General features: G+C 37.7%; 1 protein-coding gene across 2 annotated transcripts in view; it reads right to left on the reverse strand.

Moving 5' to 3' along the window:
• gipr (gastric inhibitory polypeptide receptor) overlaps positions 1–16528 on the reverse strand; it is a 42795-nt gene extending 26267 nt beyond the window's left edge. Inside the window, exon 1 of one of the 2 annotated variants that reach the window (XM_066665028.1) lies at positions 16469–16528. The gene's annotated coding sequence lies outside the window, so the exon portion shown is untranslated. Of the gene's footprint in view, positions 1–16464 lie in introns of both variants that reach the window. The other variant, XM_066665001.1, reaches the window with a different exon arrangement.
• Positions 16529–18554: the final 2026 nt, after the last annotated feature.

Below are 18554 nucleotides of genomic sequence, written 5' to 3' on the forward strand. Positions count from 1 at the left end.
CTGAAACAGAGCAGTGTTGAGAGAGTGAAATAATGTCTTAATAAAGTTTTATAAGAAAAGTTCAGTGTCCTAAGAAGTAGGTGATAGGTTCTGTTGTATCCAGCACTCATCTTTCAACGGCTTTTCTGGATTCTCCACTTTCAAACGCATTGGTTCACTTTGTATTTTTTTTTCTAAAAAAAAAAAACCTCTCAGCATTCACAGCTATGAGGATTCTGGGGATAATTTAGCCAAGATTTTAGTTGCAGCAAGTTGCATTATGTGACTAGCAGTAACCATATAAATCCAGTGTAACTGTTGTGACAGAACCTCCTCTGTTACCCATCACCACAAATGTGAACAATTCTGACTCAGTAGGCTGTTACATAAGGGTTCATATATAATGGTGTGTTAAATGATGATATGGAAAGCTATGTTCCATTTGGGGAAGTACTCAGAGTTTAGCTTAGCTGGCTTCTTCGCTAGACTGGGCCTTCCTCAATGTAACAGCCGTAATGCTTTGAGCGTAATGCACCCTTTGTGTAATTCCTACTTTTACATGGTTGCTTTCCCGGTGGTCACTCATTTCAGTTTTAGGCCGAAGGGGCCTCTGCCTCTAAGAGCCATTACATTCATTGTGTCAGAACACAACTGTCCTAGCAACAACCCAAGTAATAATCCTTTATAGGACAGGAGAGAGAGAGAGAGTGATGTTACAGGTGCCAGCTCACCCAAAAGAGACTGTCAGACTGCTGTGATCATTCAGTTCAGACTTCAGTGTGCAGCTGTCTGAATAAGTCAAGGGTACATGCCTTAAAAAGAGAGTTCTTGCCAAATTTCAAATGAAAAACAGGTCATAAATCTACCCCTTTCATTTTACCAGGCTTGGCCTTTATTACTCATCTCTTTAAAATATATTTCACGAATCAGTTACAGCCACCTTATTAAACTGAATTTATCATTTTTAAAAGTTATTCCTAGTCAGTGTTTTCTAGAACTTGCGATAGCAGAGTATAATCAGTAAGTTACACCAATCAATCAATCAATCTATAAATAAATAAATAAAAGCTTTGGTACAATTTTGGAATTTTTTCCCATTAAAGCTTTTGGTGAGTTACATACAACAATAACTTATTCTATTTACCAAATTATATTTTAAAAGTTGTAGTCAATATATATTTTGTATGCTGAATAAAATAATGTAAATATCCAATTATTTTCATGTTGTTTGCTTTAAGATTTGATTGGCACATCTGAATGAAAATTATGGATTTTGGTAATTAATTTTATTAAAAAATATTTCAGGCCAATCATCCTCAGTCATTCATGCACAGTTCTGAAAATAGAGAAAATATTAAAATGTGTTCCTTGTACAATACATGACTTATTTATCAGCAGATGCATATTGAGAAATATTGATTTTAAGCTTTTGAACAGCAATTGCAAAATTATCATATAAATTAACTGGGATGAAACTTCCAAAAATAAAGCATGGAAAGATAGATAGATAGATAGATAGATAGATAGATAGATAGATAGATAGATAGATAGCTAGATAGATAGATGAGAGCAGTAGTGGTGGAGAAATCATTTTGTGTGGTGTCTGAGGGTTCTGAGAAGAGATTCCCAGTGTTCCTACTGGAACAATGGAGGGAATAAATGATGTCTAGAAAATGCCATCTTTTCCCCAGAGAATTTCCTGCTGTCCACTGTTGTGATCACAACCCAAGGGTTCTGGATGGCATGATTACACTATAAATGAGTCTATTAGAGTTGATGTAAAAATCCTTTTCATTAAAGCACTTTGCAGTAGTCACATGGCCCACATTATTTCAGTTCATTTCTCCTTCTCCAAACATTACTTGCTGTAGTTTTTTCATATAACCATGAATTTGCAGCTACAATACATTTGTCTTTAAAAATCTTTATTATTTTATACATGATTTTTTCCCTAAATGGGAAAGCCCATTGCTCAATTTAGTATCCCTAAATCATATTGAATATTGACTTATACAGAGCCGTGGACATGCACGCAGAAGTCCCTTTCACTTTCAGTCTCTCTCTCTCTTGCACACACACACACACAACCTTCTTAACTTTATATGTAAGTCAAAGTAAAAATGTATTCCAATTAAATTTCTATTGGTCCATTCATAATGAAATGTTCACACAGGAAAGTAGCTATGCTGGAGAAACATTTTTGATGGGACAGTGACGATATATCACTTTTAATTTTTAGTCATGCTGCATTCGGGTACCCATCGTAAGTTTGTATATACTGAGTGGTTAAGTATTAAATATGACTTCACTGCGTTTGGGGGCTTGGCTGAAATTTCGCCCACTGTATACAACATGTCCCCAAAAAGTGATTTATTATTAAATAACAACTAAATGCTTTTTGAGTGATAACAAATCTGATCATAATATTTGACATTTATTCACAGAAAACACACATAATGAAATGATTCAAATGCATATTTGCCATTTTCTCCATGATATTTGTCACATCTCGTAAACTCGTGTATCATTTACAATCCCGAGTTTCCCAGCGGCAAATATGCCTTTGTCCACCGTTCAGGTGCAATTTACAAGTCGGAAAATTGGTATTTCCCAGTTTCCGATTTCACTCGAACATCAGTGTCAGGTTTTGATTTATAGTTAATATCCGATTGGATATAAACTGAAAGTTTATTTTTTTGAGTGTATATATCTGTATAACTGGCCACACACACACACAGAGTCCAGAGTTATGGGTTAGTCCAGCTGGCTGAGCTCTGACCCCTGAGTAAAAAGTCACATGACTAAAACCATATGACACTGGTAATGACAGCACTGATCATGTGACTGAACAAGGAGCACACGACACAAGGACCAACCAAAGAATAGTGAGGCCAAACTGAAAATTTAGTGACTAAGACTTTATTGTTAGTCTGCTTTCTAATAATGAATTACCTGTAACAAGCTATGAATAATACCCTAGCATTATTAACCCTATAGATTATATAGAGTTATACATGTTTTGAATTGTGTATATGGCACTGATGGTGTTTATTTATACAATATGTATGTAATTATCTGGTAAACGAGTTAAATGTTAATGTATTTAAATCCTTCACACGCAACATACTTTAAATAAGGCATGATAAGGAATGAGTCACAATTATCTGAATTCACAATAACCAAATATGTTAATAAATGGAAATTTAATGGTCACATTTGACAACTGACAACTGTTCTTTCAATGACCCAACTATGTTTGGAAAGGTTTGGAAATGGATTTAAATTAGTCCAAACTGACTAACAATAAATAATTAATTTATAGAAAAATATTATTAAATAATTTTAAATAATATTATATAACAGGCAGCACGGTGGGTAGTGTGGGTTCAAGTCCCGCTCCGGGTGTGAGGAGTTTGGTGTGTTCTCCTCCGGGTTCTCTGGTTTCCTTCCATGGTCCCAAAGCACACGTTAGTAGGTCGGTGTCCATAGGTGTGAGTGAATGTCTCAGTGTGTGTGTTGCCCTGTGAAGGACTGGCGCCCCCTCCAGGGTGTGTTCCTGCTTTGCGCCCAATGATTCCGAGTAGGCTCTGGACCCATCACGACCCTGAACTGGATAAGCGGTTACAGACAATGAATGAATGAATGATATAACAGTATATTTGGGCCACAATAATAGGCTTATTTACAGATGACACAAGCAACACATAATCATTGGGAGCAAGGCAGAAACAAAGTCACGACATCACAGGGCATCACTTATTCGCAATTTCACACACTAACATCTGTGGTTAAATTCACACTGTCAATTCACCTATATGAATGGGTTTTTGGATTGTGAAAGGAAGCTAGTGCACCATGAAAAAGCACACAAAGACACAGGGAGAACACACCAAACCCCTCACAGACATTGACCCAAAGCAAGGATTGAACCCAGAACCCTGGAACTGGGAACCTGTGACATCAGCAGGGCAAAGGTGCCACCCACAAATCATATTTTGCGATTCATAAGGGATTTATTAACAGGCACATTAAGTAATTTATTTCAACCAAAATTAGCAAGGTAGCTTATTGAAACAATTTACACTCCATAAAGGGTACAGTTTATAGGGGAGGTTATGTTTATACATATATAGGATATGTTTTATTGTAGAACATCTGATGTATCCAAGTCAACAGGTCAGTACAATAGCTGCTTTGTAACATGAAGAAGAATAGTTGGATAAAATGACAGATATCATTCTTAAGATGAAATCATGAATTGAAGTTATCTTCAAATCTTCCACATGTGGGACAAAGGAATGGATTATATTCCAGTGTTAACAGAAAGCAAACAGAACACAGAACTGTAATGGACTTTATAACTCCAGCTAAAAAGTGCTGTTAGTGCAGTGTGTGGCAAACTATTAGTAAATAAATATACTTATTCTCATTTCCACCAATTATTAAACCATAGGCTGACTTCTGGGATAAGTCTGTGTTTTTTTAATGAAACAGAAGCATATTCAGTAGAATAATGAATTATTAAAACTTTTAAAAGTTAATGACAATTATGTACTTAACAAAGATAAAATGAGACATAAACACATCTGGCACAAGTAAATCATAGGCACAAAGAAGATTACTCCCTGGAGAGAGCGGCAGTCCATCACAAGGCATCACACACACTCATTCAGTCACTCACACTCACAGCTGTGACAAAAAATCACACAGTCAATTCACTTACCTACCACAGCACCCAGAGGAAACCCACACAGGCAAAGGGAGAAAACTAAATTCTCAAAAGCAGTGAACTCGGAGCATCAGGATCAAAGCCCAGGACATCAGGATCCATGGAAGTAACCACACAACACTCCACAGTATCATAGAATTTCTAAAATAACTGAAAGTATATTTTTTTATTTATAGCTTTGATGTTAAAACAGAACAGGCAGTTAGGCTGACAGGACATCTTTAATCTAGAAGACGTCAACAATCAAACAAACAAAAGGTTCCAAAACACTTGGCTGCAGTTGTCCTAAACCTGTTGTGCCTACAGTGCTTTGATAAACTGGTTGAGTCACCTAAATGGAGCCTTCTAGCATACAACACCATGTGAGTCCTGGACATTCGGAAAAACAGACTTCATTATTTGAAGCATTGGCAGTCATTTGTCCTCCAGCCTCACTCTGGAAAGTCAGACCCCAAGATCGCATGCCCTTCTCAAGTAAATCATTCAATAAAATAATCCAGCTGATATGCTGTAGTCAAAATTTTATTTTAAAAAATAAAAAATACCTCCAAGTGCACGTGAGGGTAGAGGTTACCGTTGTAATGCCATCCATGAACCATCCTGCAGCCTCTCCCCACCTAACACCCATTTTGAAGCCCTAATTATATATATATATATATATATATATATATATATATATATATATATATATAATTAAATAAAATACATTTCCACAGCCAGGGATGGAGTAATATATATATATATATATATATATATATATATATATATATATATATATATATATATATATATAAATATATTACTCCATCCCTGGCTGTGGAAATGTATTTTATTTAATTTATTTATTTGTAGTTACATTTACGCCATAGCATATGTGTATGCTATAGTTTTAAGTTCAAACATACTCTAGATTTTATTTTCACTTAATTACTATCTTGACTGGTATAATGTAGAACCAGATGCCAGACAGTTCTCATAGACACTGTAGTTAAAATAGGATACTCGGTGACTCAGACAGCAGAGAGCAGTCACTTGACATTACTGTGATTCTGATGTTCATTTTCTCTCTCTGACAGTTTATTTGAAATCCTTGAGTAATACTTCAGTTTGTTTTAGCATATGTATTTATAGAACACCTATTCCTGTGCTCCCCCTACAGTTGCAGTGTGTAATCAACATATACATCACTGTCGTCAAGTCATCCCCACCCTCACCCTTTTAGCTCACAGCAACAAGTAAAAACCTGTCCAATATTAAACTAATAAAAGCGACATTGCATCTATATAGCATTATTAAAGAACCCAAAGCCCTTACAAAATAGTGAAAAGAACATAACTGTAACCAATAGGCAAACAAAACACAGCATTACTGAAAGTGCTAAACAGCACAGACACCAGTAATGAGAGCAGGTATTCAGCCAGTGAGCAGCACCTTACAATGGGCCTATAACAATTAATAACAATTAATGTGGAATGGCTCTGTAAAAATTAGCACACACTAACCATTAGCTTGAGTTTCTTTGGTGGACATTAGCACCCACTAGCTGCTAGATAAGGCACATGAACCTCTAGAGAGAGAGAAGAATTACCACTTGACAATGTCTTCTGAGTTAGTCAGATTAATTGATGAATTAGATAAAGGAGCAATCTGTAATATATTTACTGTACTTGGTAACATAACATATCCAGGGTGCGTGGAAATGGATTAAGGAAACTAGCCTGAAGCACTAGCATCCCCAAGAGCAGTGCTGGAGCAGTGTATTCTCTTTGAGAAGTGCGCTTGCAGTCTTGCAACTGATCAAGTGAACAGAGATAATGTTATATCTTACCAGACCCAAAAAGCCCTATTGTCTTTCTAAAAATCTCCATGACCAGAGACAGAGTAAAAAGAGAGGAAATATTGGCCTTGTGTTTGTTTTTAAGGTGGAAATGAGTATTCAATAAGAAGCCAGAGAATGAAGACTCTTAAACAGACCATTTTAAGATAGAACTAAATGCTTGAATACTTGGAAAATGTGAATTTCCAAGTATTCAGGTATTTGTGAAATTGTGGGTATCAGGAGGTATTTGTGAAATTGTGAAAGAAGCAAGGATCTGCCTCCTAAAATTACATTAATGGGTGAAGGGAAAATAACATCAGCCTTGTCTAGTCTAAAATTTTAAGGTTGTCAGTGAGTGTAAATCGCTTTACAGCAGCCGCCATGAGAAGAAAGGAGCATTTTCAGTGCCAGCGGGTATGCCAGAGGATTCCCGATTAGGAAACAGCAGTTTGGTTCAGTTTTTTTTTTCATTTTGTGTCAGCTGAATTTTCAGGTACCTGTCTTTTTAACATGTATAACAGGTATTTTCAAAGCAGGAATACAAAGTCTTTCCACATGTAATTAATACATATAATTATTCTAGTTAACATCAGACCAGAACACCCATTAGCAGTTAGCTTGAGTCTCTAAGTGGGTATGAGAACCTGATAGCATAAATCTTTAGGGGGTAAACAATCAAACTGCAACTATGTGCACCCACAAAGGGCCACATTTGCAAGCCACTCCCTAAACCTGAGAGTACGTCTCTACCCCAACTACCACAAGTTCACCATGACAGTTTGTTTGTAACCACACAGCACACAGAGCATGTTTATTATTGGAAAGTGAAGAGTGAGTGGTAAGAATGGGATAAGCCTTGATTTTCATCACTCTGTAATGGCTTAGCTCCACAGCTCACCACACTGGTAGCTGTCCTCCCCTTCAAAAGAAAGAGTAAGGTCATTTCAAGTTTGGGACCTACTAACCAATCGTATTCAGCCAAGCCTGAAAATATGCAGGACAGGCTTTGCTGATTTGAACCACTCCATCAGTTTTATAACCAATACACTACATTAAATTGGGAAGTGGGTTTTCAGGAAGTCTCTTGTGGGCAACTGGAATGTGTTTAGAATAGAATAAACCAGAGTCAGGAGCCTCCATCTATCCAGCTGTGGAAAGAACCGTCTGCATAAATGATAAGCCCTCCTAAGGTTAATTCTTTCCAGTTTGTTTTGTGAGCTGAGCCACTTGGACTAATAATCCAGGCACTCTGTATTTTCTTGCAGAAGATAAACTGTGAGAAAATGCTACTTTATTGTTTGCGCCTACTTTCTGATGCCCGTAATGAACAGTGATAGTGAACTTTATTTCCATAAACCATTGAATGAAGTAATTAAAACCTGATGTTACTATGGTCAATTCAAGGTATTTGCAATTTTCTTTTGGGTTAAATAAGAGCAGAAATATATTATTTTGTCTTATGAACTCAATCAGATTGTACTTATTGTGTGAGGTTTAGCCCATCTGTGTTAGCAGCTGTCAAATAACTCATGTTAATGAGGTTTACACAGCCACTGAGATTCCACTCTTTTACCTGTTTTAATGGCCTACATTTCCAGGTTGGCCTCATTAATGTCAGTTTATTGGTAATTACTCAATAAACTGTTTAAGCAAGAACAGTACAGGCATCATCCCCCTTCCATTTTCTTTTCATGCTTGATAAGTTTACAGGGTTCATTTCAGCAATGTGCATTCCATTCTCCTAGTGTTAGTGCTGGGTTTAATGAGGGGAACAGTGGAAGAAGCAGCTCTGACTGAATCTTCCAAACAGCTCCATCTGTTCCATTCGGCATGGCTTTTCCTGCAGTGAACAAGTTGTTTTCTGAAGCAACACAGTAGTCCCTAACACAGACAATCTGCTGTATATTTATCTGTTAAAACTGTCCTTGATTTTATTTAAGAAAGTGATTGACACGCATTTAGTGAAAAACAAATGTCATCATCTTGAAACTATTATCCATACCAAGCCTCCCATTACAGTGTGATTTAGTGCCATTGGAAGTGATTTACTGCTATAAAATGATGACAAAATACAAAATGATACATCACTGTTAGTTTATTAAGAGGAATAATCCTATACTATATGGAAATTTATTTCTAAAGAAAATATCTGCATAAACAAGTGGAGAAACACATGTAGAGATGCTTCCAGATGGGTGTTCTGCATATTTCATATTTCATATTTCAGGTCAGATCAACAGTTGAAAACATGGAATTCATTTGTGTTGTTTTCAGAAAGCTAGAGTTCTGGGAAATCACATTAAGGCAATGACAGGTTTGAGCAGTACACATTGAAGGGTTCAACTTCAGAATAACACCCAGTATCTCTACATTAGGTTAGCAACGGTGAAGTGAGTCATTTATTTGGATGTACACAGTACTCAGAAGCGGTAATAGGTTAGATAGCTGAAGCACAAAAGTGCAAATAAAATGTTGTTAAAATGTCTAATGGTTGCCCACTCAGAATCAAGAGGATCTGCTAGCAGAAACTAAACAAAAAATTGCTGTTACAGAACCTGTCTAATAAATGCACCAGTATTTGTTTCTGTGGTTTATTTAAAATTTCAAGAATGTATGTAATGCACTGAGTCTGGTTTTCCTGTCCCCTCTGATCATTTCCTCAAGGATCACCTCTTCTATAACCATTCACTAACAACCCAGTGGCACAACAACCTCAAGCAAGCACAATTAAAGCACAACAATCCTCTTGTCACAAACTGTACCTTGCCATGAACATGACCATGAACAAGAGGAACAGGAGTGGAGACAACGCACAGCCTTGACTGAGTCCAACACAGACACTGAACAAGCTTGATTTACCGCTGCTAAAGAGAACCCAATACAAACTCAACATACAAGGACCTAAGGGCTTCCCTAAGCAAAACTGGAACCCAATAATCCTGGAGCACCTCCCATAGAATATCTAGAGTAACACTGTCATATGCCTTTTCTGGCAATGCAAGACTAGAACGACTTCAAATCTGAACTCTGAGAGAGTTTTTCACACATTCTGGATAAGGCAGGGGACATGAAATCTGAATGTACCCACTTTAAGTCCATCTTGAACTGCCTTGTTGTTCATTGAACTTCATCAGCTCAGGAGAGAAAAGGGGGAAACTGTTCAAGCTGTGCTCACAAGGATGGTGAAAGAGCATACTCTCGAGCATTGGTAGGAGCCCTTTCAGGAACTTCTAAACCCGAGAGACATGCTTCCTGTGCAGGAGCTAGGGCCAGAAGTGTCTAGTGTGAGATTCTGTTGCCTTGGCTGAAGTCACTAATGTGTTTACAAAGCTCTGTAATGGCAAGGCCCCTGGAGTGACATTCAGAATTGCTGAAGCAAGCACATATGAGCCATTTTCATTCCAATACACTAGGGGGTATCAATACCATTTGGAATGCAAGGCTAAAACTGTGGTTTTAGAGGACAGAACATGTAACTCTTCCACTAGCAAAGATTTACAATGTCTCACAAATGAGTTTATGTACATTGGGTCCTTGCAATTTTGTGTTGTTTTGCTTTCTAGACATATCTACTTTGATGTACACTTTAATAGGATGTACTGAATTCAAGTGAGGCGGCAGGTAGTGTCACAGTCGCACAGCTCCAGAGTCCTGGAGGTGGCGGGTTCAAGTCCCACTCCAGGTGACTGTCTGTGGTGTGTTATCCGTGTCTACATGGGTTTCCTCCCATGGTCCAAATTCACACATTGCTAGGTGGATTGGTGACTCAAAAGAGTCCGTAGGTGTGAGTATGTGAATGAATGTGTGTGTTACCCTGTGAAGGACTGGATCCTCCTCCAAGGTGTATTCCTGCCTTCCGCCCAATGATTCCGAGTAGGTTCCAGACCCACCGCAATCCTGAACTGGATAAGCGGTTACAGATAATGAATGAATAAATGACTTCAAGGGCCAAAGGGGAGTTTTTTTTTTTAATCTAGACAATTTTATAGTGTTGAGAAACATGTTAATCTGAAAATAATGTTTTCTTTGCAGACTATACTTCTATAGAGTAAACCCAAACTACTTATTCAATAAATTGGGTTTAAAAAAAATGTTAGGTGAAAAACCTCACTTCCAGGTAGTATTGGGAAGCATTAGGACAGATCACCTAATCACTGAATTTGAGTGTTTCATTCAGTCCCATTTCCACGTGTGTTTAAAATCAAGCATCTATTCCTGTAGTGTAGCTTTATAAATAATTTGTAAAGAATGGGTCATTCTTAAGGCCTCATTGTACTGTAGTAGGATGCCTTCTAGATATACCATGAAGCATTTCGTAACCACAGCAACTCAGCCTTGAAGTTGCAGACCTGATAAAGTTCCAGAACTGGGTTATAGCAGCAAAGAGGGAACCAACTCCCTATTAATGTCTTTGGACTTAGAATGGGATGTCATAAAAGCACTTTTAGGTGTCTCAATGCTTTTGTCCATATAGGTGTTACATGCTTTGGAGGCCTGGCTACTACTTAGCTTTCCATCCATCCATCCATTATCTGTAACCGCTTATCCAATTTAGGGTCGCGGGGGGTCCAGAGCCTACCTGGAATCATCGGGCACAAGGCGGGAATACACCCTGGAGGGGACGCCAGTCCTTCACAGGGCTACTTAGCTTTCCTTTAATGTTAAATATTTAGCCATGTTGAAAATTAAACATTCCTTCAGTCTGTGTTAATCACATGTTCATAACCTATACAGCATTGAATTGAAAGTAAAAATACCGTTAGTCAGAAAGAAAGAAATTAAACTGTCAACCGATGTGGGCAACACTTAGGTGTGCTGTCTGGGGTATACTGACAGCAGAGAGACTAGAGTGTGCAAAAGTTCAGTACTTAAAATAGCACTGGCAGTGGGCCATGGAATGCCTAAAGAAAAAGTATTATGTAAACCCGATAATCCTGACCAATAGAAGAGAAAGAGTATGAGAAATGCAGAATAGGTTATAAAAAAAAGTATATAAATACATTTTTTAAAAATGTATATAGAAAAAACCCCCACCATTTTATATATGCAAAGATGGAAAATATACTGTTGAAAAATATCCAAAATGATTTAGACACCCATTTAATCAGCTAATTTTAACAAAGATATACACAACACAGAAAACCAGGCTAAGTGGGTGCCCAATTTTAAATGGTGTCTGGAGGGGTACAGTATTATTCCCAAGAAGAGAACAAATTGAAGCACATGATTTTATAGTGCTTTTTTCCTTAATGGAACTCATAAACCAAGAAGTGACAAATAAATTCTCGCTTGCCCCTTTCATGCTACTGAAAGTGACAATGGGCATTTTATACAACACAATTACTATTAAATAACAAAAGATCAGATAATGTTGAATTTTGAAATTACAAACACTTTAAAACTTATTTGCTCACCTAATATTTAATGCTGGGCTTTTAATCTCTCACAGAAAGTGAGAGCCATTTCTAAGTTTGATATGTTGATATCTTCACCAGCTGAGCCTGGATCTGTATGAGAGGCCAGATGCAGGGCTGAATACTGACTGTTGGCATGCATGCTGCTCCAAGAAATATAAAAAAAAAAATCCCAAATGCTGAGACTAGTCTTTACACTGTCAATCATCAGTTAGATTCTTATTGTTATGCAAAATTTTCTTCAAGCTTTTTTGAAAAATAAAAACAAAATGCAGGGTAATGTGTGTATGGGGGGGGGGGGGGGGGGTGAAAAAGATACAAATCAAGGATATTGGCTCTGTAAGAAGTCTCTCATGGCTTTTTCATTTCCGTCTTGTATTCCCAGACTCTTTCAAATGAAATATAAGGTCCCAGAACCCAAGTAGCAACCTCCTTCACAATCTAAATTAAATAATCTTTTTCACTTTACGCTAATATAAAATTGAGGTTGAGTCATTAATCATCATTAGTTGTTTGATTTTTCACATTTTTATAACTGTTAAAAAACATGATTTTGGACTTGTTTCATTTATTTTTCTTCCTTGCCTTACTTTGTTTTTTCATTCTTTCTTTGTTTTCCAGTTACATGAGTTTAATATTCTTTTTGTCTGTGCTGGTGTTGCATAGCTAGGGAGACAGAAAGCAATTTATGGGAATTATTTTGTCATTTTCTTTCACAAACACACCATAAGAACCAAGAATTTATAATCAATCTTTAGAAAAAAAGATAATAAATGATTATGCAATTTCATAACAACAAGGCAGCGCTTTAGACTGCATCTCTTCTACGTGAGATGAGTCATTGACTATGTAGACAAGCAAGTATACACAGACAAAATAAGTTCTTGTGTACATACCATGGTACATAAAAGAGCAGCAAAGTCATTGATATTCATGGCTTGTAGCAGTAAAACACCACACTGCAACTTGTCAGAGGTACAAAGATGTAACTTAACATTGCTACAGTGGCAGGTAAACTGCATAAATTATTGATTTACCAGAGGCAATGATGCCTCAAAAGTGATTTAGCGTACACACAGTTAAATGTATTATAAAAAAGAAAGGAATTTCAAAAAACACAATTTAAAGCTGCCCTATATAAGATGAATCCATTCATTATTTGTAACCGTTTATCCAGTTCAGGGTCCATGGGTCTGGAGCCTACCCGGAGTCACTGGGCACAAGGCGGGAACACACCCTGGAGGGGGCGCCACACCTTCACAGGGCAACACATACACGCACACATTCCCTAATAAAATTGAAAGAAGCATTACTGTGGCAAGAGGACGATTGGGTAAAATATAGTGTCCTTCTGCTGCTACAAGTCACCCTGAAAAGCCTGTAACATTATTCAAAATTCAGAGCTGCAGGGTAGGGTTTGAGATTTTCAGACGACATCAGACATCAGGCTCTAAAAAGGTAAATCTGGCTCCATACGTTGGTTACCCGAGTAGAGTTATTACAGATCATATAATCATTATAAGGGTATAACAAATTAATCAATCAAGCAAATGGAACATAGCACATCACAAATTAAAAAAAACACTTACACACTATGCAATTACATACTTGCACCAGAGAGGATGCAAATTCCCCAAACTTGCCAAATTTGCATAGTGCAGTTTTAAATATAGAATACAATACATTCTTCCTGTTCGGTGGTGCAGCAGGTAGTGTCGCAGTCACACAGCTCCAGGGACCAGGAGGTTGTGGGTTCAAGTCCCGCTCCGGGTGACTGTCTGTGAGGAGTTTGGTGTGTTCTCACCGTGTCCGTGTAGGTTTCCTCATATGGTCCAAAAAAAAAAAAAAAGTGTCCATAGGTGTGAGTGATTGTGTGAGAGTGTGTCGCCCTCTGGGGTGTGTTCCTGCCTTGTGCCCAATGATTCAGGGTAGGCTCTGGACCCACCGCGACCCTGAACTGGATAAGCGCTTACAGATAATGAATGAATGAATACATTCTTGCCCCACTCAGCTATGTGCTCTCTTCTATCTCATATGCTCTCTTTTTCCTCTGAGAGTGGTATGATAAATCTCCATTACAAGAAATTCACATACTTTTCAAGAAATCTTAACATTTTTGTTTCTAGATATTGCACATAAAATTAAAGATAACACGACAGAATTAATCCAGGCTTATAAATCTAAATACTGTAAGAATGAAAAGTAATTTACACTATACACATCCCAGCAGTCAATTTTCACGTTTCAGGAGGGATAACACCAGCATGGGACTTGTATGGCACAAATTATCACCAAACACACAGAGGCAGGACAGCTTTTAGTGGGCAAACATACTCATGTTATGGTGAAATTACTGTGGGCATTTGTTGTAGCAAACACTTCACTGTTCTCTGACAAGCATCAGGCTTGTTTTTAATGTGTGTGGTTAGTCCTTGAGAACTGCACTGACCCACTTTATTCTTGGATAAATAAATATTTGAGGTCAATTTCTTTTGAGTGACCAACATTTTTTTTTTCTTGGCATGATAACCAAATGGTAGCAGTAAACACCCCATCGCTGGGAAAACATTTTTTATTTGCAGTATGAAATAACAGATGAGATTATATTGATATTTGAGAGGACAAAGGTTTATGAATAAGTATAAATGCATAAAGAGGAATAGTAAGCTGTGATGTTTAATAAAGTGATTCCTTCTTGTCTTTGTTATATTACATGAGTCAAACTTTAGAGCAAGATTTCGCTAAAAAAGACCCAGCCATCCATAAGTAAGTGTTGAGAACTGGGCTTGCTGAGTTCTGAAGCCTGTGATCATCTTCAATTTCAGCACTACAAAATCCATACTGCTTTGGAAGCAATGTCAGCACAACAAATTCTTGTTTGGGGCTTCATAGATAGGGTTTCCATGGACAAGCAAATCCACACAAGATAACCATGAGCGATACAAAGTGTCAGCTAAAGTGGTGTAAAGCACAATGCCACTTGGCTCTTTGACAGATGAATAATGCTTAACTATTTGGTCTTTTGACAGAAAACTCTAGATTTGACAGGTGCCAGGAAATAGCTACCTACCTGAATACAGAATAACCACTGTAAGGTTTGGTAGAGGAGAAATAATGGTCTGGGCGGGACCAATCAGATTGCTGGTTATGAAAATACAGTAAACTGCAAGTACAGGTCATTACCGACTTCATTTACATTACTGACTTTATTTATTTTTACAAAATCATTATTTTATTTGTAAATTTTACTTGAAATGAGAAAAGGACATTTTATTTACAGTATTTGTTACATAAAATATTTATAAATCTTGTGAAATGTAATTTAAAGGGTAATTTGATTTGAAATTCCATTGCTAAGTACAGAAAATGTTTGCTATAATTGCTATAACTGCAAGGCGACTTCAGTATGCAGGATATGGGACTGATCATATGCAGGTTACACTTTATGTTCTGGACCTTGGCTTGAGAAAATTGGAATGAATTTTAATTAAGTTCCCCTGACATACATTATTGTAAAAGAACACAACATTTAAGTAGCCTTTTTCTACAGTTTTTCTTAGTTTCTCTGTTGACAGATCTAGAAGTTAAAAAAGCACATATTATAAATCAATGAAAATCACTCCTACATTACAAGCTGTTGAACTTCAGCAAAAACATATCTGAATCACAAGTGAGGAACTAAGAAACAAGACTATAATTGTAACCTGGCCACATGCAGGCCCCTGCTGGAGCAATACGACAGAGAGTAAATGTCAAATGCAAAAAGGCATGTGGATAATCTGGCCTTAAATGCAGTGGTTGGGGCAAAAATCTAATTTCGCTGTAGCCTATATCGCCAAGGATATCGTTATCGTGAAAATTCCCTAAAATATTGTGATATTATTTTAGGGCCATATCACCCACCCCTAAATGACATAATAACAAAGTTACCCTGAGGTGATAAAAAAGCTGTTTGAACTGATAGAAAGAGGCTGGAAGGTAGTCAGGTATTCAGCATGAATTATAACCAATTCTTGTACATTAAATAACATAACATTACATAAACATTAAAAGTGAGCGTCTGGCAAAGAAAAAAAAAGATATGGGTCATTTATCTAGTGAAATCCTTATCTCAGGCTGTCAATAAATATACACAAAACATAAAAGTTAAACTCTGTGTTGTGAAGGTTCAATTTTAGTCATGCAAGCATCCGTAAACTTGTGGACTTCACAGGATAGAATTACCCAAATAATAAAGTTAATGAAACGTTGGCCATATTAAAAGTGGAGTAGATGTTTTTGAATAAATCCACCCAAAAAAGTCCCTCCCAGTGTAATCAGGGCAGCTTGGTACAGCCACAGCTCTAGCATATAGCATGAAGCTAATATGCGTGATGACTAACATCTCCCTCCAACTCCTTACATTAATGTTGGTGCAACACCTACACACACTCAAAGAGTGCCGGCTCATATGTGGATGTAAACCCTCAATTTTCCCGTTGACATACACCTGAAAGGACTATTTACAAACAACACTCACTCACTCACTCAGGTTTTCTTCGAATTACCTTCCCAGAACATTCCATTCCTGCGCCTACTGGCTGCTCGCTGTAACCCCACCTCTATTACAGCTCCAGCATGTGTTACCTGGCATGACTGGCGCACGTGACCATAATGGGGGGCCCAAACATCACACAGCCTCACCCTCAGTCCAGTAACATCGTCTTCCACGCCATCTGCAGTCCATTTTGCGCGCTCACTCTGGCTTGGCCTGTAGCGGGCTTGCTCAGTCAGTTAAGGGCCAGACATATTTATCAGCATTTTTAAATCTAGTAGCTGCTGGAAATTTCCCTTCTTCTCAGGCACTCTGCATTCTGACACGTAATGCAGTGGTTTGGCAGGATCTATGACGGCCAAAGCTGTTGGCTTTCTTCCAGAAGGATATTTCTCATTAATAAAGAAAATGGGCTTTGCTCAGGTGTCATTTTCATACCAATATGACATCGGAAATACAACTAAACAGCTTCCTGATCCACTATCTTCAAAGTTCCCTGGAATCTTGTTTTCTTTATTTTCGGAGGTGGACTCATTTAACTTCGTTGGGTTTGTAAGTTTAACACTTGGTGTTCAGCGGTGTGCTACACAATGCTGTGTCTAAAACTTCCTGAATACGTCCTACTGAGGATCGGGAATATGCATGGCATGTTCTTTTCTGCTCAGCAATTCAGAATAAAATCTACTTCTTAAGGCCATGAATTCAGTTCACGTGGCCCGGTTAATTGATCAAACAGACTCTTTCTCTGAGATAGCTTTTGTGTGCATTATGTCTCCAGATGCCTGGTTCCTATTGCCACCCTTTCCTTTTAGGCTGAATTTTAGTTTACTCCCTGTTGTTGTATGTAGGAACTAATAAAAAAAAATATTTTTTTTCATATTTGTATATCTTACTTAAAAATGCAGTTTATGTTCAGCAAGACTTCCTCTGTAACCATTTGAAATTCGGTCTTGGTGAGTCATGGTGGACTACGTGTATCTATGAGCTACTAGCCAATCGGAGCTATTGAAAACAGATACTGGCCAATCGTATAGCACGAAGTGTAGCGTTTGTCTGAATATCTATGGGAAGAAAAAACTAAACACGGCACTGGAGCGGTTGCTGTCATTGGCTGAAATTCTGGATCTTTTCAGTGAGTCAGATTAATGTATACTTCTCAACATCAAGAGTCGACTCTATCTGACCAAAATGGCTCGTCATTTGGCTCGAATTGTACGGTTATTTGTTTTGTTTCTAAAATTAGGAAGTAATGTCTATTATTTTATATTTGAGAAATCTTTACCTTCTTATTAACTGTTAAATAATTATATTTATGTAACCAGTGAGACAATGACCCACATAATTGGGTAGTCTCAATGCAGATGAGCCAAATATGGCACCTAGAATTACAGTTAAACTTCTTTTCAAAACTCGAGCACTTGATATTAAAAGTAAAAGTACACTATTTTGCCAAAAGTATTCACTTATCCGTAAATTGAATAGAAAAAAATGAATTCAGGCGTTCCAATCATGTCAAATGCCACAGGTGTATAAAACCAAACACCTAGGCCTGCGGTCTGCTTCTACAAACGTTTCTGAAAGAATGGGCTGCTCTCAGGAGCACAGTGAATTCTAGTATCATGCCATGATAGGATGCCAACTGTGCAACAAGACCATTTATGAAATTTCCTCACTACTATTTCACAGTCTACTGTCAGTGGTATTATAACAAACAATTGGGAAGTGGTAGGGCACGTAAAATGACAGAGTGGGGTCAGCGGATGCTGAGGCACCTAGTGTGCAGAGGTTACCATCTTTCTACAGAGTCTATTGCTACGGACCTCTAAACTTGATGTGGCCTTCAGATTAGCTCAAGAACAATGCATAGACAGCTTCCTTGGATGAAACGTCGGATGCAGTGGTATAAAGCATGCTACCACTGGACTCAGAGACATGTTCTCTGAAGTGACAAATCACGCTTCTCCATCTGGCAATCCAGACAAATCTGAGTTGTGTAGTTGCCTGGAGAACGAAACATGTCTTACTGCATCGTGCCAAAAGTAAGATTTGGTGGAGGGGGGATTATGGTGTGGGGTTGGG

Source organism: Hoplias malabaricus, chromosome 1 (assembly GCF_029633855.1).
Source record: "Hoplias malabaricus isolate fHopMal1 chromosome 1, fHopMal1.hap1, whole genome shotgun sequence".
Lineage (NCBI taxonomy): Eukaryota > Metazoa > Chordata > Actinopteri > Characiformes > Erythrinidae > Hoplias > Hoplias malabaricus.